Here is a 23419-nt window from a genome sequence, read left to right as displayed (position 1 = left end):
TCCAACGAATGGGATATATACCTGCTATACAGCATGCATGCTACAGGCACCTTAAATCCTAAGCAAAGACATCTCTTTATGTCATTGATTACATCCATACAATGAATAGGAAATATACCTGCTAAACTTTGCGCACTTGAACAGGATTCACATAGCATGCATGCTAAAGACACCGTTTCATGTAAACCAAGGTGGTATACAGAAATGCAAACAAGATTTACACAAGAACAACTCATTTTACCTTTACTGCTTCGGATGACTTCATATACTTAGAAGAAAATATCATGCAAGTTTGTGTAATCTTGCATGTATCTCTGCAAGTTCTGCAGATTGAATCTCTTTGTATTGTTTCTTAAAATCATCCCAACCCGTAGCAGATTCAGAAATAGTTTCTTTTGGCTTCATCAATGTCACATATTTAACTATTACGGTTATATAGCAAAAGCAACTAGTGCTATTTACAAATTCTCTATTATTACTACATAGTTTTATCACATTCTATCATTACAGGGTATGATAACCTTAAATACTCGTTGGCTAATGAATTATTTTATATCACTGATTACATCCATACAAGGAATAGGAAATACAACTGCTAAGCGTTATCCATACAACAAGTGATATATACCTTCTATTAATCATGCATGCTAAAGACACCTTAAAGACTCGGCTAAGTGATTATGTCATTGATTACATCCATACAACGAACAGGAAATATACCTGATTAGCGTTGCACAGTTGAACAGGACCTGTTCTGCAGATTCAGATAACATGCATCCTAAAGACACCCTTTCGTTTATACCAATGCGGTGTTACAGAAATGTAAACAACATTTACAAAAGAACGACTCGTTTTACCTTTTTTAGTTTGTTCGTCATATACTTAGCAGAATACAGCCGGCACGTTTATCATATGTGGCAGATGGGGTCTCTTGGTATGGTTTCTTAAAACCAAGAGAAGCCCTGTTATATTACAAGATAGTTTCTTAGGACTTCAACAATGTAACACACATATTTCGCTATTATAGCCATATAGCAAAAGCTACTAGTGCTCTTTCAAACTTTTCTATTATTGCTATGTATTGTTATGGAATTCTATCTTCTGCTGCCTATCAGACATCCTTAAATACTTGTTGGCTAAGAAATTACTTTATGTCATTGAGTACATCCATACAACGAATGGGATATATACCTGCTATACAGCATGCATGCTACAGGCACCTTAAATCCTGGGCAAAGACATCTCTTTATGTCATTGATTACATCCATACAATGAATAGGAAATATACCTGCTAAACTTTGCGCACGAACAGGATTCACATAGCATGCATGCTAAAGACACCGTTTCATGTAAACCAAGGTGGTATACAGAAATGCAAACAAGATTTACACAAGAACAACTCATTTTACCTTTACTGCTTCGGATGACTTCATATACTTAGAAGAAAATATCATGCAAGTTTGTGTAATCTTGCAAGTATCTCTGCAAGTTCTGCAGATTGAATCTCTTTGTATTGTTTCTTAAAATCATCCCAACCCGTAGCAGATTCAGAAATAGTTTCTTTTGGCTTCATCAATGTCACATATTTAACTATTACGGTTATATAGCAAAAGCAACTAGTGCTATTTACAAATTCTCTATTATTACTACAGTTTTATCACATTCTATCATTACAGGGTATGATAAACTTAAATACTCGTTGGCTAATGAATTATTTTATATCACTGATTACATCCATACGAATAGGAAATACAACTGCTAAGCGTTGAGTACATCCATACAACAAGTGATATATACCTTCTATTAATCATGCATGCTAAAGACACCTTAAAGACTCGGCTAAGTGATTATGTCATTGATTACATCCATACAACGAACAGGAAATATACCTGATTAGCGTTGCACAGTTGAACAGGACCTGTTCTGCAGATTCAGATAACATGCATCCTAAAGACACCCTTTCGTTTATACCAATGCGGTGTTACAGAAATGTAAACAACATTTACAAAAGATCAACTCGTTTTACCTTTTTTAGTTTGTTCGTCATATACTTAGCAGAATACAGCCGGCACGTTTATCATATGTGGCAGATGGGGTCTCTTGGTATGGTTTCTTAAAACCAAGAGAAGCCCTGTTATATTACAAGATAGTTTCTTAGGACTTCAACAATGTAACACACATATTTCGCTATTATAGCCATATAGCAAAAGCTACTAGTGCTCTTTCAAACTTTTCTATTATTGCTATGTATTGTTATGGAATTCTATCTTCTGCTGCCTATCAGACATCCTTAAATACTTGTTGGCTAAGAAATTACTTTATGTCATTGAGTACATCCATCCAACGAATGGGATATATACCTGCTATACAGCATGCATGCTACAGGCACCTTAAATCCTGGGCAAAGACATCCTTTATGTCATTGATTACATCCATACAATGAATAGGAAATATACCTGCTAAACTTTGCGCACGAACAGGATTCACATAGCATGCATGCTAAAGACACCGTTTCATGTAAACCAAGGTGGTATACAGAAATGCAAACAAGATTTACACAAGAACAACTCATTTTACCTTTACTGCTTCGGATGACTTCATATACTTAGAAGAAAATATCATGCAAGTTTGTGTAATCTTGCATGTATCTCTGCAAGTTCTGCAGATTGAATCTCTTTGTATTGTTTCTTAAAATCATCCCAACCCGTAGCAGATTCAGAAATAGTTTCTTTTGGCTTCATCAATGTCACATATTTAACTATTACGGTTATATAGCAAAAGCAACTAGTGCTATTTACAAATTCTCTATTATTACTACATAGTTTTATCACATTCTATCATTACAGGGTATGATAACCTTAAATACTCGTTGGCTAATGAATTATTTTATATCACTGATTACATCCATACAAGGAATAGGAAATACAACTGCTAAGCGTTATCCATACAACAAGTGATATATACCTTCTATTAATCATGCATGCTAAAGACACCTTAAAGACTCGGCTAAGTGATTATGTCATTGATTACATCCATACAACAAACAGGAAATATACCTGATTAGCGTTGCACAGTTGAACAGGACCTGTTCTGCAGATTCAGATAACATGCATCCTAAAGACACCCTTTCGTTTATACCAATGCGGTGTTACAGAAATGTAAACAACATTTACAAAAGAACGACTCGTTTTACCTTTTTTAGTTTGTTCGTCATATACTTAGCAGAATACAGCCGGCACGTTTATCATATGTGGCAGATGGGGTCTCTTGGTATGGTTTCTTAAAACCAAGAGAAGCCCTGTTATATTACAAGATAGTTTCTTAGGACTTCAACAATGTAACACACATATTTCGCTATTATAGCCATATAGCAAAAGCTACTAGTGCTCTTTCAAACTTTTCTATTATTGCTATGTATTGTTATGGAATTCTATCTTCTGCTGCCTATCAGACATCCTTAAATACTTGTTGGCTAAGAAATTACTTTATGTCATTGAGTACATCCATCCAACGAATGGGATATATACCTGCTATACAGCATGCATGCTACAGGCACCTTAAATCCTAAGCAAAGACATCTCTTTATGTCATTGATTACATCCATACAATGAATACGAAATATACCTGCTAAACTTTGCGCACTTGAACAGGATTCACATAGCATGCATGCTAAAGACACCGTTTCATGTAAACCAAGGTGGTATACAGAAATGCAAACAAGATTTACACAAGAACAACTCATTTTACCTTTACTGCTTCGGATGACTTCATATACTTAGAAGAAAATATCATGCAAGTTTGTGTAATCTTGCATGTATCTCTGCAAGTTCTGCAGATTGAATCTCTTTGTATTGTTTCTTAAAATCATCCCAACCCGTAGCAGATTCAGAAATAGTTTCTTTTGGCTTCATCAATGTCACATATTTAACTATTACGGTTATATAGCAAAAGCAACTAGTGCTATTTACAAATTCTCTATTATTACTACATAGTTTTATCACATTCTATCATTACAGGGTATGATAACCTTAAATACTCGTTGGCTAATGAATTATTTTATATCACTGATTACATCCATACAAGGAATAGGAAATACAACTGCTAAGCGTTATCCATACAACAAGTGATATATACCTTCTATTAATCATGCATGCTAAAGACACCTTAAAGACTCGGCTAAGTGATTATGTCATTGATTACATCCATACAACAAACAGGAAATATACCTGATTAGCGTTGCACAGTTGAACAGGACCTGTTCTGCAGATTCAGATAACATGCATCCTAAAGACACCCTTTCGTTTATACCAATGCGGTGTTACAGAAATGTAAACAACATTTACAAAAGAACGACTCGTTTTACCTTTTTTAGTTTGTTCGTCATATACTTAGCAGAATACAGCCGGCACGTTTATCATATGTGGCAGATGGGGTCTCTTGGTATGGTTTCTTAAAACCAAGAGAAGCCCTGTTATATTACAAGATAGTTTCTTAGGACTTCAACAATGTAACACACATATTTCGCTATTATAGCCATATAGCAAAAGCTACTAGTGCTCTTTCAAACTTTTCTATTATTGCTATGTATTGTTATGGAATTCTATCTTCTGCTGCCTATCAGACATCCTTAAATACTTGTTGGCTAAGAAATTACTTTATGTCATTGAGTACATCCATACAACGAATGGGATATATACCTGCTATACAGCATGCATGCTACAGGCACCTTAAATCCTGGGCAAAGACATCTCTTTATGTCATTGATTACATCCATACAATGAATAGGAAATATACCTGCTAAACTTTGCGCACGAACAGGATTCACATAGCATGCATGCTAAAGACACCGTTTCATGTAAACCAAGGTGGTATACAGAAATGCAAACAAGATTTACACAAGAACAACTCATTTTACCTTTACTGCTTCGGATGACTTCATATACTTAGAAGAAAATATCATGCAAGTTTGTGTAATCTTGCAAGTATCTCTGCAAGTTCTGCAGATTGAATCTCTTTGTATTGTTTCTTAAAATCATCCCAACCCGTAGCAGATTCAGAAATAGTTTCTTTTGGCTTCATCAATGTCACATATTTAACTATTACGGTTATATAGCAAAAGCAACTAGTGCTATTTACAAATTCTCTATTATTACTACAGTTTTATCACATTCTATCATTACAGGGTATGATAACCTTAAATACTCGTTGGCTAATGAATTATTTTATATCACTGATTACATCCATACGAATAGGAAATACAACTGCTAAGCGTTGAGTACATCCATACAACAAGTGATATATACCTTCTATTAATCATGCATGCTAAAGACACCTTAAAGACTCGGCTAAGTGATTATGTCATTGATTACATCCATACAACGAACAGGAAATATACCTGATTAGCGTTGCACAGTTGAACAGGACCTGTTCTGCAGATTCAGATAACATGCATCCTAAAGACACCCTTTCGTTTATACCAATGCGGTGTTACAGAAATGTAAACAACATTTACAAAAGATCAACTCGTTTTACCTTTTTTAGTTTGTTCGTCATATACTTAGCAGAATACAGCCGGCACGTTTATCATATGTGGCAGATGGGGTCTCTTGGTATGGTTTCTTAAAACCAAGAGAAGCCCTGTTATATTACAAGATAGTTTCTTAGGACTTCAACAATGTAACACACATATTTCGCTATTATAGCCATATAGCAAAAGCTACTAGTGCTCTTTCAAACTTTTCTATTATTGCTATGTATTGTTATGGAATTCTATCTTCTGCTGCCTATCAGACATCCTTAAATACTTGTTGGCTAAGAAATTACTTTATGTCATTGAGTACATCCATCCAACGAATGGGATATATACCTGCTATACAGCATGCATGCTACAGGCACCTTAAATCCTGGGCAAAGACATCCTTTATGTCATTGATTACATCCATACAATGAATAGGAAATATACCTGCTAAACTTTGCGCACGAACAGGATTCACATAGCATGCATGCTAAAGACACCGTTTCATGTAAACCAAGGTGGTATACAGAAATGCAAACAAGATTTACACAAGAACAACTCATTTTACCTTTACTGCTTCGGATGACTTCATATACTTAGAAGAAAATATCATGCAAGTTTGTGTAATCTTGCATGTATCTCTGCAAGTTCTGCAGATTGAATCTCTTTGTATTGTTTCTTAAAATCATCCCAACCCGTAGCAGATTCAGAAATAGTTTCTTTTGGCTTCATCAATGTCACATATTTAACTATTACGGTTATATAGCAAAAGCAACTAGTGCTATTTACAAATTCTCTATTATTACTACATAGTTTTATCACATTCTATCATTACAGGGTATGATAACCTTAAATACTCGTTGGCTAATGAATTATTTTATATCACTGATTACATCCATACAAGGAATAGGAAATACAACTGCTAAGCGTTATCCATACAACAAGTGATATATACCTTCTATTAATCATGCATGCTAAAGACACCTTAAAGACTCGGCTAAGTGATTATGTCATTGATTACATCCATACAACAAACAGGAAATATACCTGATTAGCGTTGCACAGTTGAACAGGACCTGTTCTGCAGATTCAGATAACATGCATCCTAAAGACACCCTTTCGTTTATACCAATGCGGTGTTACAGAAATGTAAACAACATTTACAAAAGAACGACTCGTTTTACCTTTTTTAGTTTGTTCGTCATATACTTAGCAGAATACAGCCGGCACGTTTATCATATGTGGCAGATGGGGTCTCTTGGTATGGTTTCTTAAAACCAAGAGAAGCCCTGTTATATTACAAGATAGTTTCTTAGGACTTCAACAATGTAACACACATATTTCGCTATTATAGCCATATAGCAAAAGCTACTAGTGCTCTTTCAAACTTTTCTATTATTGCTATGTATTGTTATGGAATTCTATCTTCTGCTGCCTATCAGACATCCTTAAATACTTGTTGGCTAAGAAATTACTTTATGTCATTGAGTACATCCATCCAACGAATGGGATATATACCTGCTATACAGCATGCATGCTACAGGCACCTTAAATCCTGGGCAAAGACATCTCTTTATGTCATTGATTACATCCATACAATGAATAGGAAATATACCTGCTAAACTTTGCGCACGAACAGGATTCACATAGCATGCATGCTAAAGACACCGTTTCATGTAAACCAAGGTGGTATACAGAAATGCAAACAAGATTTACACAAGAACAACTCATTTTACCTTTACTGCTTCGGATGACTTCATATACTTAGAAGAAAATATCATGCAAGTTTGTGTAATCTTGCAAGTATCTCTGCAAGTTCTGCAGATTGAATCTCTTTGTATTGTTTCTTAAAATCATCCCAACCCGTAGCAGATTCAGAAATAGTTTCTTTTGGCTTCATCAATGTCACATATCTATTACGGTTATATAGCAAAAGCAACTAGTGCTATTTACAAATTCTCTATTATTACTACAGTTTTATCACATTCTATCATTACAGGGTATGATAACCTTAAATACTCGTTGGCTAATGAATTATTTTATATCACTGATTACATCCATACGAATAGGAAATACAACTGCTAAGCGTTGAGTACATCCATACAACAAGTGATATATACCTTCTATTAATCATGCATGCTAAAGACACCTTAAAGACTCGGCTAAGTGATTATGTCATTGATTACATCCATACAACGAACAGGAAATATACCTGATTAGCGTTGCACAGTTGAACAGGACCTGTTCTGCAGATTCAGATAACATGCATCCTAAAGACACCCTTTCGTTTATACCAATGCGGTGTTACAGAAATGTAAAAACATTTACAAAAGAACAACTCGTTTTACCTTTTTTAGTTTGTTCGTCATATACTTAGCAGAATACAGCCGGCACGTTTATCATATGTGGCAGATGGGGTCTCTTGGTATGGTTTCTTAAAACCAAGAGAAGCCCTGTTATATTACAAGATAGTTTCTTAGGACTTCAACAATGTAACACACATATTTCGCTATTATAGCCATATAGCAAAAGCTACTAGTGCTCTTTCAAACTTTTCTATTATTGCTATGTATTGTTATGGAATTCTATCTTCTGCTGCCTATCAGACATCCTTAAATACTTGTTGGCTAAGAAATTACTTTATGTCATTGAGTACATCCATCCAACGAATGGGATATATACCTGCTATACAGCATGCATGCTACAGGCACCTTAAATCCTGGGCAAAGACATCCTTTATGTCATTGATTACATCCATACAATGAATAGGAAATATACCTGCTAAACTTTGCGCACTTGAACAGGATTCACATAGCATGCATGCTAAAGACACCGTTTCATGTAAACCAAGGTGGTATACAGAAATGCAAACAAGATTTACACAAGAACAACTCATTTTACCTTTACTGCTTCGGATGACTTCATATACTTAGAAGAAAATATCATGCAAGTTTGTGTAATCTTGCAAGTATCTCTGCAAGTTCTGCAGATTGAATCTCTTTGTATTGTTTCTTAAAATCATCCCAACCCGTAGCAGATTCAGAAATAGTTTCTTTTGGCTTCATCAATGTCACATATTTAACTATTACGGTTATATAGCAAAAGCAACTAGTGCTATTTACAAATTCTCTATTATTACTACAGTTTTATCACATTCTATCATTACAGGGTATGATAACCTTAAATACTCGTTGGCTAATGAATTATTTTATATCACTGATTACATCCATACAAGGAATAGGAAATACAACTGCTAAGCGTTGAGTACATCCATACAACAAGTGATATATACCTTCTATTAATCATGCATGCTAAAGACACCTTAAAGACTCGGCTAAGTGATTATGTCATTGATTACATCCATACAACGAACAGGAAATATACCTGATTAGCGTTGCACAGTTGAACAGGACCTGTTCTGCAGATTCAGATAACATGCATCCTAAAGACACCCTTTCGTTTATACCAATGCGGTGTTACAGAAATGTAAACAACATTTACAAAAGAACGACTCGTTTTACCTTTTTTAGTTTGTTCGTCATATACTTAGCAGAATACAGCCGGCACGTTTATCATATGTGGCAGATGGGGTCTCTTGGTATGGTTTCTTAAAACCAAGAGAAGCCCTGTTATATTACAAGATAGTTTCTTAGGACTTCAACAATGTAACACACATATTTCGCTATTATAGCCATATAGCAAAAGCTACTAGTGCTCTTTCAAACTTTTCTATTATTGCTATGTATTGTTATGGAATTCTATCTTCTGCTGCCTATCAGACATCCTTAAATACTTGTTGGCTAAGAAATTACTTTATGTCATTGAGTACATCCATCCAACGAATGGGATATATACCTGCTATACAGCATGCATGCTACAGGCACCTTAAATCCTGGGCAAAGACATCCTTTATGTCATTGATTACATCCATACAATGAATAGGAAATATACCTGCTAAACTTTGCGCACTTGAACAGGATTCACATAGCATGCATGCTAAAGACACCGTTTCATGTAAACCAAGGTGGTATACAGAAATGCAAACAAGATTTACACAAGAACAACTCATTTTACCTTTACTGCTTCGGATGACTTCATATACTTAGAAGAAAATATCATGCAAGTTTGTGTAATCTTGCAAGTATCTCTGCAAGTTCTGCAGATTGAATCTCTTTGTATTGTTTCTTAAAATCATCCCAACCCGTAGCAGATTCAGAAATAGTTTCTTTTGGCTTCATCAATGTCACATATTTAACTATTACGGTTATATAGCAAAAGCAACTAGTGCTATTTACAAATTCTCTATTATTACTACAGTTTTATCACATTCTATCATTACAGGGTATGATAACCTTAAATACTCGTTGGCTAATGAATTATTTTAGATCACTGATTACATCCATACAAGGAATAGGAAATACAACTGCTAAGCGTTGAGTACATCCATACAACAAGTGATATATACCTTCTATTAATCATGCATGCTAAAGACACCTTAAAGACTCGGCTAAGTGATTATGACATTGATTACATCCATACAACGAACAGGAAATATACCTGATTAGCGTTGCACAGTTGAACAGGACCTGTTCTGCAGATTCAGATAACATGCATCCTAAAGACACCCTTTCGTTTATACCAATGCGGTGTTACAGAAATGTAAACAACATTTACAAAAGAACGACTCGTTTTACCTTTTTTAGTTTGTTCGTCATATACTTAGCAGAATACAGCCGGCACGTTTATCATATGTGGCAGATGGGGTCTCTTGGTATGGTTTCTTAAAACCAAGAGAAGCCCTGTTATATTACAAGATAGTTTCTTAGGACTTCAACAATGTAACACACATATTTCGCTATTATAGCCATATAGCAAAAGCTACTAGTGCTCTTTCAAACTTTTCTATTATTGCTATGTATTGTTATGGAATTCTATCTTCTGCTGCCTATCAGACATCCTTAAATACTTGTTGGCTAAGAAATTACTTTATGTCATTGAGTACATCCATCCAACGAATGGGATATATACCTGCTATACAGCATGCATGCTACAGGCACCTTAAATCCTGGGCAAAGACATCTCTTTATGTCATTGATTACATCCATACAATGAATAGGAAATATACCTGCTAAACTTTGCGCACTTGAACAGGATTCACATAGCATGCATGCTAAAGACACCGTTTCATGTAAACCAAGGTGGTATACAGAAATGCAAACAAGATTTACACAAGAACAACTCATTTTACCTTTACTGCTTCGGATGACTTCATATACTTAGAAGAAAATATCATGCAAGTTTGTGTAATCTTGCATGTATCTCTGCAAGTTCTGCAGATTGAATCTCTTTGTATTGTTTCTTAAAATCATCCCAACCCGTAGCAGATTCAGAAATAGTTTCTTTTGGCTTCATCAATGTCACATATTTAACTATTACGGTTATATAGCAAAAGCAACTAGTGCTATTTACAAATTCTCTATTATTACTACATAGTTTTATCACATTCTATCATTACAGGGTATGATAACCTTAAATACTCGTTGGCTAATGAATTATTTTATATCACTGATTACATCCATACAAGGAATAGGAAATACAACTGCTAAGCGTTGAGTACATCCATACAACAAGTGATATATACCTTCTATTAATCATGCATGCTAAAGACACCTTAAAGACTCGGCTAAGTGATTATGTCATTGATTACATCCATACAACGAACAGGAAATATACCTGATTAGCGTTGCACAGTTGAACAGGACCTGTTCTGCAGATTCAGATAACATGCATCCTAAAGACACCCTTTCGTTTATACCAATGCGGTGTTACAGAAATGTAAACAACATTTACAAAAGAACGACTCGTTTTACCTTTTTTAGTTTGTTCGTCATATACTTAGCAGAATACAGCCGGCACGTTTATCATATGTGGCAGATGGGGTCTCTTGGTATGGTTTCTTAAAACCAAGAGAAGCCCTGTTATATTACAAGATAGTTTCTTAGGACTTCAACAATGTAACACACATATTTCGCTATTATAGCCATATAGCAAAAGCTACTAGTGCTCTTTCAAACTTTTCTATTATTGCTATGTATTGTTATGGAATTCTATCTTCTGCTGCCTATCAGACATCCTTAAATACTTGTTGGCTAAGAAATTACTTTATGTCATTGAGTACATCCATACAACGAATGGGATATATACCTGCTATACAGCATGCATGCTACAGGCACCTTAAATCCTAAGCAAAGACATCTCTTTATGTCATTGATTACATCCATACAATGAATAGGAAATATACCTGCTAAACTTTGCGCACTTGAACAGGATTCACATAGCATGCATGCTAAAGACACCGTTTCATGTAAACCAAGGTGGTATAAAGAAATGCAAACAAGATTTACAGAAGAACAACTCATTTTACCTTTACTGCTTCGGATGACTTCATATACTTAGAAGAAAATATCATGCAAGTTTGTGTAATCTTGCAAGTATCTCTGCAAGTTCTGCAGATTGAATCTCTTTGTATTGTTTCTTAAAATCATCCCAACCCGTAGCAGATTCAGAAATAGTTTCTTTTGGCTTCGTCAATGTCACATATTTAACAATTACGGTTATATAGCAAAAGCAACTAGTGCTATTTACAAATTCTCTATTATTACTACATAGTTTTATCACATTCTATCATTACAGGGTATGATAACCTTAAATACTCGTTGGCTAATGAATTATTTTATATCACTGATTACATCCATACAAGGAATAGGAAATATAACTGCTAAGCGTTGAGTACATCCATACAACAAGTGATATATACCTTCTATTAATCATGCATGCTAAAGACACCTTAAAGACTTGGCTAAGTGATTACTTTATGTCATTGATTACATCCATACAACGAACAGGAAATATACCTGATTAGCGTTGCTCAGTTGAACAGGACCTGTTCTGCAGATTCACATAACATGCATCCTAAAGACTGATTACATCCTAAAGACTGATTACATCACTGATTACATCCATACAAGGAATAGGAAATACAACTGCTAAGCGTTGAGTACATCCATACAACAAGTGATATATACCTGCTATTAATCATGCATGCTAAAGACACCTTAAAGACTCGGCTAAGTGATTATGTCATTGATTACATCCATACAACGAACAGGAAATATACCTGATTAGCGTTGCACAGTTGAACAGGACCTGTTCTGCAGATGAGCCGCCGCCGCCATAAACGCGCGGCGGCCATTGCGGAAGCGGAGGCCCCGTGAGGACAAAGAACTCGCCGCGGCGTGCCCAGGTAGAGGCTGCAAGAGGCGCGCCGCTCACCTGAGACCGGGGGGGGCGGGGATGGGGCAGCGGCTGGCTTATAAGGCGCTAGCGGCCTGGCCAGGCACATTGCTGCCCGCTCCACGGCCACCCCGCTCTTCCTTTCCTCTCCTCTTCCCTCGACCAACGGCGTGCGAGACCAGAGCAAGAGTTCTCCTCGACTCGCGGCTGCGCATTTATCAACGGGTATTTATATAATTAAAAAAAAAAAGGGGGGGGAGAGCTCAACGGGGTGGGGGGGGGTTTCCCTTCGGGGGTTCCAGCTCGGGTGTTCATTGTTCTCGTCAGGGCGGCAAGGCGCGATTCCTTCTATCCGGCTTCTCCCGGTTTTCGGCAGCATACGGCATGGCGCCAGCGGCCCGAAAAACCACGTCCAGGGGCACCAGCTCGCGAGCACGCCCGCAGACCACCCCTGCTTCCCCCTCCGGGGGAGCGGCCGGCGGGACACGAGCAGCCCTTCGGCGCAGTGCGGGGCGGCGGGCCTCGGCCGGGGGGGAGCGCTCAGCTGCAAGCCGGGGGTCGCGTCGGTCCGGGTCTCGGGCGGCTCGCTCAGCCACAGCCGCAGGAGGGGCGGGGGGTGGAAAGTTGCCGGTACGCCGTGGGCGCACGCGTTTACCTGCTCGGCAGCGGGACCCCTCGCCCGGATGCAGCAGCTCCTTCTCCGAGGGGAGCGGCCACGAGGCTTCAGTTTTTTCCAACGGCCAAGCTCCCCTCTCAGCACCTGGGGGTCCTGGGCCACTGCCCTCGGGGGCCTCCCCGGCAAAAAAACGGGGGAGGGTGCGGGTTGCTGGCCCGGAAGATCCCGTGGAAGGGGGGTCAGGAATAGGTCCGCATTCCGCTGCACCAGCGGGCGGGGCCGCGGGCTGCCCGCAAGGGCTCATTCCGGCGTTCGGTTGGGGTCCTCCTCCGTGGGGACCCGCCATGCCTGGGGGCACTCACGGCGCTAGTCCGCCAGCCCCACCAGGGGCCCCTTGGGGTTTCGGGGGGGGATGGCCACCTTTCTCTCCCTATGGTTTTCCTTCCTGGGGGATCCCAGGGGGGTTGGCGGGGCAAGCGGCTGGGGGGGCTTTTCAGGGCTCATCCACAGAGGTGGGTGGGAGCAGGGCAACCGGTCGCGGACCCCCACGGCCGTCCGCCACAAGGGCACCGGCCGCTCGGCCCGCTGCGGCTCGTTCGTCGGGCCGCGGGAAGGCGTCGGGATCGTCCGCAGCCAAGGGGCGGAGCCGCCCACCCCCGCTTGCCGCGGGGACCTCCCGGGCCCCCCGTCCAGCCTCTCTTCACACAGAGGAGGTTACATCGGTGGACAGCCCCTCCCAACAGTCTGACCCTGGAGAGCTGATATCCGATGAGGAGGGGGGAACTCGGCCCGAGGAGCAGCCAGCCGAAAAGATGGGCGGAAAGCGCCACAGGAAGACCAACACACGTCGAAGGGCCAGGTCTTCGAGCGGTGAGTCTTCTACCTCCGACGAGGAGGATGGGGTTGGGCAGTGGGACCCTGAATACTGGCTGCGGGGGGAATTTGTCCCGGGGGTCCCATCTTGGCTGTTGCAATGCCGCCAGGAGGCCCGGGCCAGCAGGGCCAAGATCCAGGGATCGGGGTGCACGCAGGATCCTCCACTGGGGTATAAGGATCGTGATGTTCCTCCGGGCACCCATTTATCCACCAAGCTGAGGGGTAAGGCATTGAGCGGCTGCTATGTGGATTTATTTAAGTTCATTAGGCCCCTTGAGCGGGCTGCACGCACGAGCGTGAAGGGCCCTCGCGAGGCGCCTGTTGCATATGACGGCGAACGTTCTTTGCTTGCTTGGACAAGGGGATTCGCTGAATACCTCCGGCTGGTCACGTCAGTTTTCCCCGAGAGGGCCCCGCACTTGGCTGGGCACTTGTCCAACGTGTTGGACGCGAGGATGCTAGGAGGTGAGCCAGCAGCGTTGGGATATGATGAAGCGTTTCGGCGACGGGTATCCAGCAACCCCGAGGCCAGATGGGATAGGCTGAACCCCGACCTTTGGGTCCGGGCATTTGGTCCTCGGCAGAAGTCGACCGGTGGGGCAGAGGGGAATCGCCCTTTATACAGGAAAGACCAGAGGGGCGTTTGCTGGGAATACAACCAGAATGGGTGCGAGAGGAAAAAATGTAAGTACTCGCATGCATGCGAGGGGTGTGGGGGTTCACATCCCAAGACAGAGTGTAGCAAGCGGCCCTTTCGGAGGAGCCGGCCCACTTCCAAAAAAGGGGGTGGGTCCGGCACCTCAGGGGGACTCGCAGGAGGCAGCGGGGAAGGGCAGCCTACTGCCCCCTAGCCCTGCTCTGTTGCACGTTAAGGCTCCATCTCCCATCAGGCTATCAACTCTTCTTCCTTTGCTCGCATCTTATCGGGATCAGGCCGCGGCCACTTACCTTAGGGAGGGATTCACTCATGGCTTCCGCATTCCTTTTACGGGGGACCGGGTGGCCACGTCTTGCGCTAATTTAAAATCTGCTCAGCTAATGCCGGAGATCGTGGAGGCAAAGCTGCGAAAGGAGCTGGAGGCGGGCAGGGTGGTGGGGCCGTATGCAGCCCCGCCCTTGGAGAATCTCCGGGTATCGCCGCTGGGGGTGGTGCCTAAGAGAACGCCAGGTGAGTTTCGCCTCATACATCACCTGTCATACCCCAAAGGCTCATCGGTCAACGACTTCATCGACCCAGCCCTCTGTACAGTCAAATATGCCTCTTTCGATCATGCGGTTGCCCTGGTAAGGGCTTGTGGTCCGCGGGCCCTCATGGCAAAGTGTGACATCAGGTCAGCCTTCCGCCTCTTACCGGTGCACCCCGGGGATTTCTCACTGCTGGGTTTTAAATTTGGGGGCATGTGGTACGTGGACAGGTCCATGCCTATGGGCTGTTCCGTGGCATGTGCGGCCTTTGAGACATTCAGCTCCTTCGTGGAATGGGTATTTAAGGAGAGGGATGGGTCGCCTTATATCACGCACTATTTAGACGACTACCTTCTGGTCGGCCCAGCCGGGACGGGGGAGTGCGCCCGGCGCTTATCGGGATTTCAGGAGCTGGCTGATGAACTCGGCATACCGCTGGCTCAGGAGAAGACGGAAGGTCCATCGGAGGTGCTCACCTATCTCGGGATTACCATCGATTCCAGAGAGGGGTGCTCACGACTACCGGCGGACAAGCTCGGGGCCCTGTCAGGTCAATTACGTGCACTCTTGGCCCGCAATAAGTGTACCCTACGGGAGATGCAGCAGCTTCTCGGCCACTTAAATTTTGCCTGCAAGGCCGTAAAACCTGGGAGAGCCTTTTGCAGGCGACTGGCTCAGGCAACGGCCGGGATTCAGGCCCCCCAACATCACATTCGCCTCACAAAGCAGATAAAAGCCGACATGGCTATCTGGCTATCATTTTTGTCATCATTTAATGGTGTGGCGATCTGGCAGTCCCCGCTGCTCCGAGGTGATGATCTGCAGGTGCAATCAGATGCGGCGGGGAGTTTAGGTTTCGGCGTGTTTTTCAATAACAGATGGTGCGCTCAGCCTTGGCCTGCCAGTTGGAAAACCGGGGGCCTCCTTAGGGATCTCACGTTCCTGGAGCTCTTTCCAATCTTGGCCGCGGTGGTTATATGGAGCAGGGAATTTAAGAACCATATGGTTACCTTTTGGTGCGATAACCAAGCGGTTGTCAGGGTTGTCAATCGGCAGTCTTCTCGCTCCGAGCGGGTAATGCGTTTGGTGCGCCGCCTTGTGTTGACCTGCTTAAAGTTTAACATTTCTTTTTCCGCCAAGCATGTTCCAGGGGTGGACAACGGTATAGCGGATGCTCTATCCCGACTGCAAATTCAACGCTTCAAAATTCTTGCGCCGGAAGCGAACCCGACCCCAGAAGACTTCCCCGGGGACCTCTGGAATCTTGGCGTCGAGTAGTGCAGGACGGGCTACGGGCATCACTGGCTCCATCTACGCGCCGGTCCTACACGGCAGCAATTTCGGGTTATCAGGCATACTTACGGGATCAACTGGGAACCACGCCATTCCCGCCGTCCGAGGAGTCCATATTACGCTATTTGGCATATCTGCGGGGCAACGGGCGTTCCGCCAGGACTCTGAATGTTCAACTGTCTGGTCTCGCATTCTTTTGCAGGCTGCAGGGATGGTGGGATCCCAGGTCATCCTTCGTGATCCGCAAAGCATTGGAGGGTTGGCGCAGAATAGCGCCAAGGGCCCAGGACGCTCGTCGGCCAATCACTGGGGCGTTGTTGGGGAAACTGATTGCGCGACTGCACACAGAGTGTTTTTCCCCATATGAAGCTGTACTTTTCCGAGCGGCATTCTTGGTTGCATATTTTGGGGCCTTCCGCGTCAGCGAGGTGGCCGCGGCATCTCGCACGGGAGTCTCAAATAGTGCCATAGGCAGGGAAGATGTGCAGATTAAGGATGGGCGTCTGCATATCCGCTTGCGGCGGTCTAAGACGGACCAGCGGGGGGCAGGGGCTCTGGTGGTCCTCCCAGCGCGGGAGCGAGACCCCCTTTGCCCAGTAAAAGGGGTTTCGAAATTTTTGGCCTTACGCCCAAAGGTCCCTGGTATCCTATTCTTGCATAGGGACGGCACGTCACTGTCGCGTTTTCAATTCTCAGCAGTCCTGCATGCCTGCCTGAGGGGCCTGGGTATACCTACTGACGGGTTCAGCTCCCACTCCTTCCGGATCGGGGCGGCCAGCCAGGCCGCTCAGGACGGCATGAGCACTGAGGGCATCAAAGCACTGGGGCGTTGGCGGTCATCCGCCTTCAAGACATATATTCGGCCTGACCTTTCACTACTTTAATACCGCTCACAGGTTCTGGCTTCAGGAGACGTCAAGCTTGGATCGTGGGCCACAGCATCGTTTACTGGGCCGGGGAGTACGCAAGACGATCTGGATGGGGCGCCCATTTGGGCCTCGAACGGTCTTTTGACATTACATGGCACGGATCCCGCGGCATGCGATGGCACGACCTTCTTCCGCTCATCCGACGGCTGCTGAAGGACTACCCTCCCCCGGACGTGATCATTATTCAGCTGGGGGGAAATGACTTACCTGCTATACCGGCGTTGGACCTGGCCGTATCCATCATGAGGGACTTGCTTATCATCCAGCAACTCTGCCCTGGGACGCTGGTGCGGTGGTGCGAGCTCCTGGTGCGGCGCTCATGGAGAGGGGCTCGGGACCCACGCAAGGTGGACATGGCAAGGCGCAAGATTTGCCGCACTGTCAGGAGGTCCTGCGAGACTCGGCGCTGCGCGGTCATACCGCACCCCGATATAATGTTTGGCTTGCCCCCTCTCTTCCGGCAGGATGGCATACACCTCTCGGAGTGGGGACAGGATCTTTGGCTTGCAGATCTTCGGGCAGCTCTGGAAGGGCTCATCTCACCATGAGCGTTGGCGGGAGCGGGAGCCAGGGCGCTGGCTCCCACTCTGTGGCGGTTTGTTAAGGGGCGGATCCAGGGGGGGCACTACCTGCGCCCGTGAGCCAGGGGGTGCCCACTTGTGGGAGCCTCCCCTGAGGCGGCCGTGGCTGGCGGGCCGGCTTCGCTGGAGGAGCCGGCCGCTTTCCATGGCAGGGCGGCTGGGGGCGGGCTCCAACGAGGTTGACGCCCGTGGGGCCCGGCCAGTCTTGCCTTCCCAAGGGATAGCGGGCCTGATGGTTAGGGGTCCGGCCGACAGGTCGGCCGGCTCCGCGGGCGGGCCCGCTGGAGATTACCTCCCCCTCTCTTCCGGGGGGCTGCACAAGGGCAGCAGAGAAGAAGGGGAGGTCATGGATCCACCCCTCCACCTTAGGGTGTGCCCACGCTCAGGGGATGTTGTTGTTTGTATTTTTAATAAACGGTGACCCACTTTTGCCAAGAAACTTGTATGCGTGTTCATTTGGACTGCGGGTATGCCCGCCTGCCTCCGCAATCATATAACATGTATCCTAAAGACACCCTTTCGTTTATACCAATGCGGTGTTACAGAAATGTAAACAACATTTACAAAAGAACGACTCGTTTTACCTTTTTTAGTTTGTTCGTCATACACTTAGCAGAATACAGCCGGCACGTTTATCATATGTGGCAGATGGGGTCTCTTGGTATGGTTTCTTAAAACCAAGAGAAGCCCTGTTATATTACAAGATAGTTTCTTTGGACTTCAACAATGTAACACACATATTTCGCTATTATAGCCATATAGCAAAAGCTACTAGTCCTCTTTCAAACTTTTCTATTATTGCTATGTATTGTTATGGAATTCTATCTTCTGCTGCCTATCAGACATCCTTAAATACTTGTTGGCTAAGAAATTACTTTATGTCATTGAGTACATCCATACAACGAATGGAATATATACCTGCTATACAGCATGCATGCTACAGGCACCTTAAATCCTAGGCAAAGACATCTCTTTATCTCATTACATCCATACAATGAATAGGAAATATACCTGCTAAACTTTGCGCACTTGAACAGGATTCACATAGCATGCATGCTAAAGACACCGTTTCATGTAAACCAAGGTGGTATACAGAAATGCAAACAAGATTTACACAAGAACAACTCATTTTACCTTTACTGCTTCGGATGACTTCATATACTTAGAAGAAAATATCATGCAAGTTTGTGTAATCTTGCAAGTATCTCTGCAAGTTCTGCAGATTGAATCTCTTTGTATTGTTTCTTAAAATCATCCCAACCCGTAGCAGATTCAGAAATAGTTTCTTTTGGCTTCATCAATGTCACATATTTAACTATTACGGTTATATAGCAAAAGCAACTAGTGCTATTTACAAATTCTCTATTATTACTACATAGTTTTATCACATTCTATCATTACAGGGTATGATAACCTTAAATACTCGTTGGCTAATGAATTATTTTATATCACTGATTACATCCATACAAGGAATAGGAAATACAACTGCTAAGCGTTTACATCCATACAACAAGTGATATATACCTTCTATTAATCATGCATGCTAAAGACACCTTAAAGACTCGGCTAAGTGATTATGTCATTGATTACATCCATACAACGAACAGGAAATATACCTGATTAGCGTTGCACAGTTGAACAGGACCTGTTCTGCAGATTCAGATAACATGCATCCTAAAGACATCCTTTCGTTTATACCAATGCGGTGTTACAGAAATGTAAACAACATTTACAAAAGAACGACTCGTTTTACCTTTTTTAGTTTGTTCGTCATATACTTAGCAGAATACAGCCGGCACGTTTATCATATGTGGCAGATGGGGTCTCTTGGTATGGTTTCTTAAAACCAAGAGAAGCCCTGTTATATTACAAGATAGTTTCTTAGGACTTCAACAATGTAACACACATATTTCGCTATTATAGCCATATAGCAAAAGCTACTAGTGCTCTTTCAAACTTTTCTATTATTGCTATGTATTGTTATGGAATTCTATCTTCTGCTGCCTATCAGACATCCTTAAATACTTGTTGGCTAAGAAATTACTTTATGTCATTGAGTACATCCATCCAACGAATGGGATATATACCTGCTATACAGCATGCATGCTACAGGCACCTTAAATCCTGGGCAAAGACATCTCTTTATGTCATTGATTACATCCATACAATGAATAGGAAATATACCTGCTAAACTTTGCGCACTTGAACAGGATTCACATAGCATGCATGCTAAAGACACCGTTTCATGTAAACCAAGGTGGTATACAGAAATGCAAACAAGATTTACACAAGAACAACTCATTTTACCTTTACTGCTTCGGATGACTTCATATACTTAGAAGAAAATATCATGCAAGTTTGTGTAATCTTGCAAGTATCTCTGCAAGTTCTGCAGATTGAATCTCTTTGTATTGTTTCTTAAAATCATCCCAACCCGTAGCAGATTCAGAAATAGTTTCTTTTGGCTTCATCAATGTCACATATTTAACTATTACGGTTATATAGCAAAAGCAACTAGTGCTATTTACAAATTCTCTATTATTACTACATAGTTTTATCACATTCTATCATTACAGGGTATGATAACCTTAAATACTCGTTGGCTAATGAATTATTTTATATCACTGATTACATCCATACAAGGAATAGGAAATACAACTGCTAAGCGTTTACATCCATACAACAAGTGATATATACCTTCTATTAATCATGCATGCTAAAGACACCTTAAAGACTCGGCTAAGTGATTATGTCATTGATTACATCCATACAACGAACAGGAAATATACCTGATTAGCGTTGCTCAGTTGAACAGGACCTGTTCTGCAGATTCAGATAACATGCATCCTAAAGACACCCTTTCGTTTATACCAATGCGGTGTTACAGAAATGTAAACAACATTTACAAAAGAACGACTCGTTTTACCTTTTTTAGTTTGTTCGTCATATACTTAGCAGAATACAGCTGGCACGTTTATCATATGTGGCAGATGGGGTCTCTTGGTATGGTTTCTTAAAACCAAGAGAAGCCCTGTTATATTACAAGATAGTTTCTTAGGACTTCAACAATGTAACACACATATTTCGCTATTATAGCCATATAGCAAAAGCTACTAGTGCTCTTTCAAACTTTTCTATTATTGCTATGTATTGTTATGGAATTCTATCTTCTGCTGCCTATCAGACATCCTTAAATACTTGTTGGCTAAGAAATTACTTTATGTCATTGAGTACATCCATCCAACGAATGGGATATATACCTGCTATACAGCATGCATGCTACAGGCACCTTAAATCCTGGGCAAAGACATCTCTTTATGTCATTGATTACATCCATACAATGAATAGGAAATATACCTGCTAAACTTTGCGCACTTGAACAGGATTCACATAGCATGCATGCTAAAGACACCGTTTCATGTAAACCAAGGTGGTATACAGAAATGCAAACAAGATTTACACAAGAACAACTCATTTTACCTTTACTGCTTCGGATGACTTCATATACTTAGAAGAAAATATCATGCAAGTTTGTGTAATCTTGCATGTATCTCTGCAAGTTCTGCAGATTGAATCTCTTTGTATTGTTTCTTAAAATCATCCCAACCCGTAGCAGATTCAGAAATAGTTTCTTTTGGCTTCATCAATGTCACATATTTAACTATTACGGTTATATAGCAAAAGCAACTAGTGCTATTTACAAATTCTCTATTATTACTACATAGTTTTATCACATTCTATCATTACAGGGTATGATAACCTTAAATACTCGTTGGCTAATGAATTATTTTATATCACTGATTACATCCATACAAGGAATAGGAAATACAACTGCTAAGCGTTGAGTACATCCATACAACAAGTGATATATACCTTCTATTAATCATGCATGCTAAAGACACCTTAAAGACTCGGCTAAGTGATTATGTCATTGATTACATCCATACAACGAACAGGAAATATACCTGATTAGCGTTGCACAGTTGAACAGGACCTGTTCTGCAGATTCAGATAACATGCATCCTAAAGACACCCTTTCGTTTATACCAATGCGGTGTTACAGAAATGTAAACAACATTTACAAAAGAACGACTCGTTTTACCTTTTTTAGTTTGTTCGTCATATACTTAGCAGAATACAGCCGGCACGTTTAACATATGTGGCAGATGGGGTCTCTTGGTATGGTTTCTTAAAACCAAGAGAAGCCCTGTTATATTACAGGATAGTTTCTTAGGACTTCAACAATGTAACACACATATTTCGCTATTATAGCCATATAGCAAAAGCTACTAGTGCTCTTTCAAACTTTTCTATTATTGCTATGTATTGTTATGGAATTCTATCTTCTGCTGCCTATCAGACATCCTTAAATACTTGTTGGCTAAGAAATTACTTTATGTCATTGAGTACATCCATCCAACGAATGGGATATATACCTGCTATACAGCATGCATGCTACAGGCACCTTAAATCCTGGGCAAAGACATCTCTTTATGTCATTGATTACATCCATACAATGAATAGGAAATATACCTGCTAAACTTTGCGCACTTGAACAGGATTCACATAGCATGCATGCTAAAGACACCGTTTCATGTAAACCAAGGTGGTATACAGAAATGCAAACAAGATTTACACAAGAACAACTCATTTTACCTTTACTGCTTCGGATGACTTCATATACTTAGAAGAAAATATCATGCAAGTTTGTGTAATCTTGCAAGTATCTCTGCAAGTTCTGCAGATTGAATCTCTTTGTATTGTTTCTTAAAATTATCCCAACCCATAGCAGATTCAGAAATAGTTTCTTTTGGCTTCATCAATGTCACATATTTAACTATTACGGTTATATAGCAAAAGCAACTAGTGCTATTTACAAATTCTCTATTATTACTACAGTTTTATCACATTCTATCATTACAGGGTATGATAACCTTAAATACTCGTTGGCTAATGAATTATTTTATATCACTGATTACATCCATACGAATAGGAAATACAACTGCTAAGCGTTGAGTACATCCATACAACAAGTGATATATACCTTCTATTAATCATGCATGCTAAAGACACCTTAAAGACTCGGCTAAGTGATTATGTCATTGATTACATCCATACAACGAACAGGAAA

This window comes from Paroedura picta, chromosome 7, assembly GCF_049243985.1.
Source record: "Paroedura picta isolate Pp20150507F chromosome 7, Ppicta_v3.0, whole genome shotgun sequence".
Classification (NCBI taxonomy): domain Eukaryota; kingdom Metazoa; phylum Chordata; class Lepidosauria; order Squamata; family Gekkonidae; genus Paroedura; species Paroedura picta.
This window is presented reverse-complemented; position numbering follows the sequence as displayed.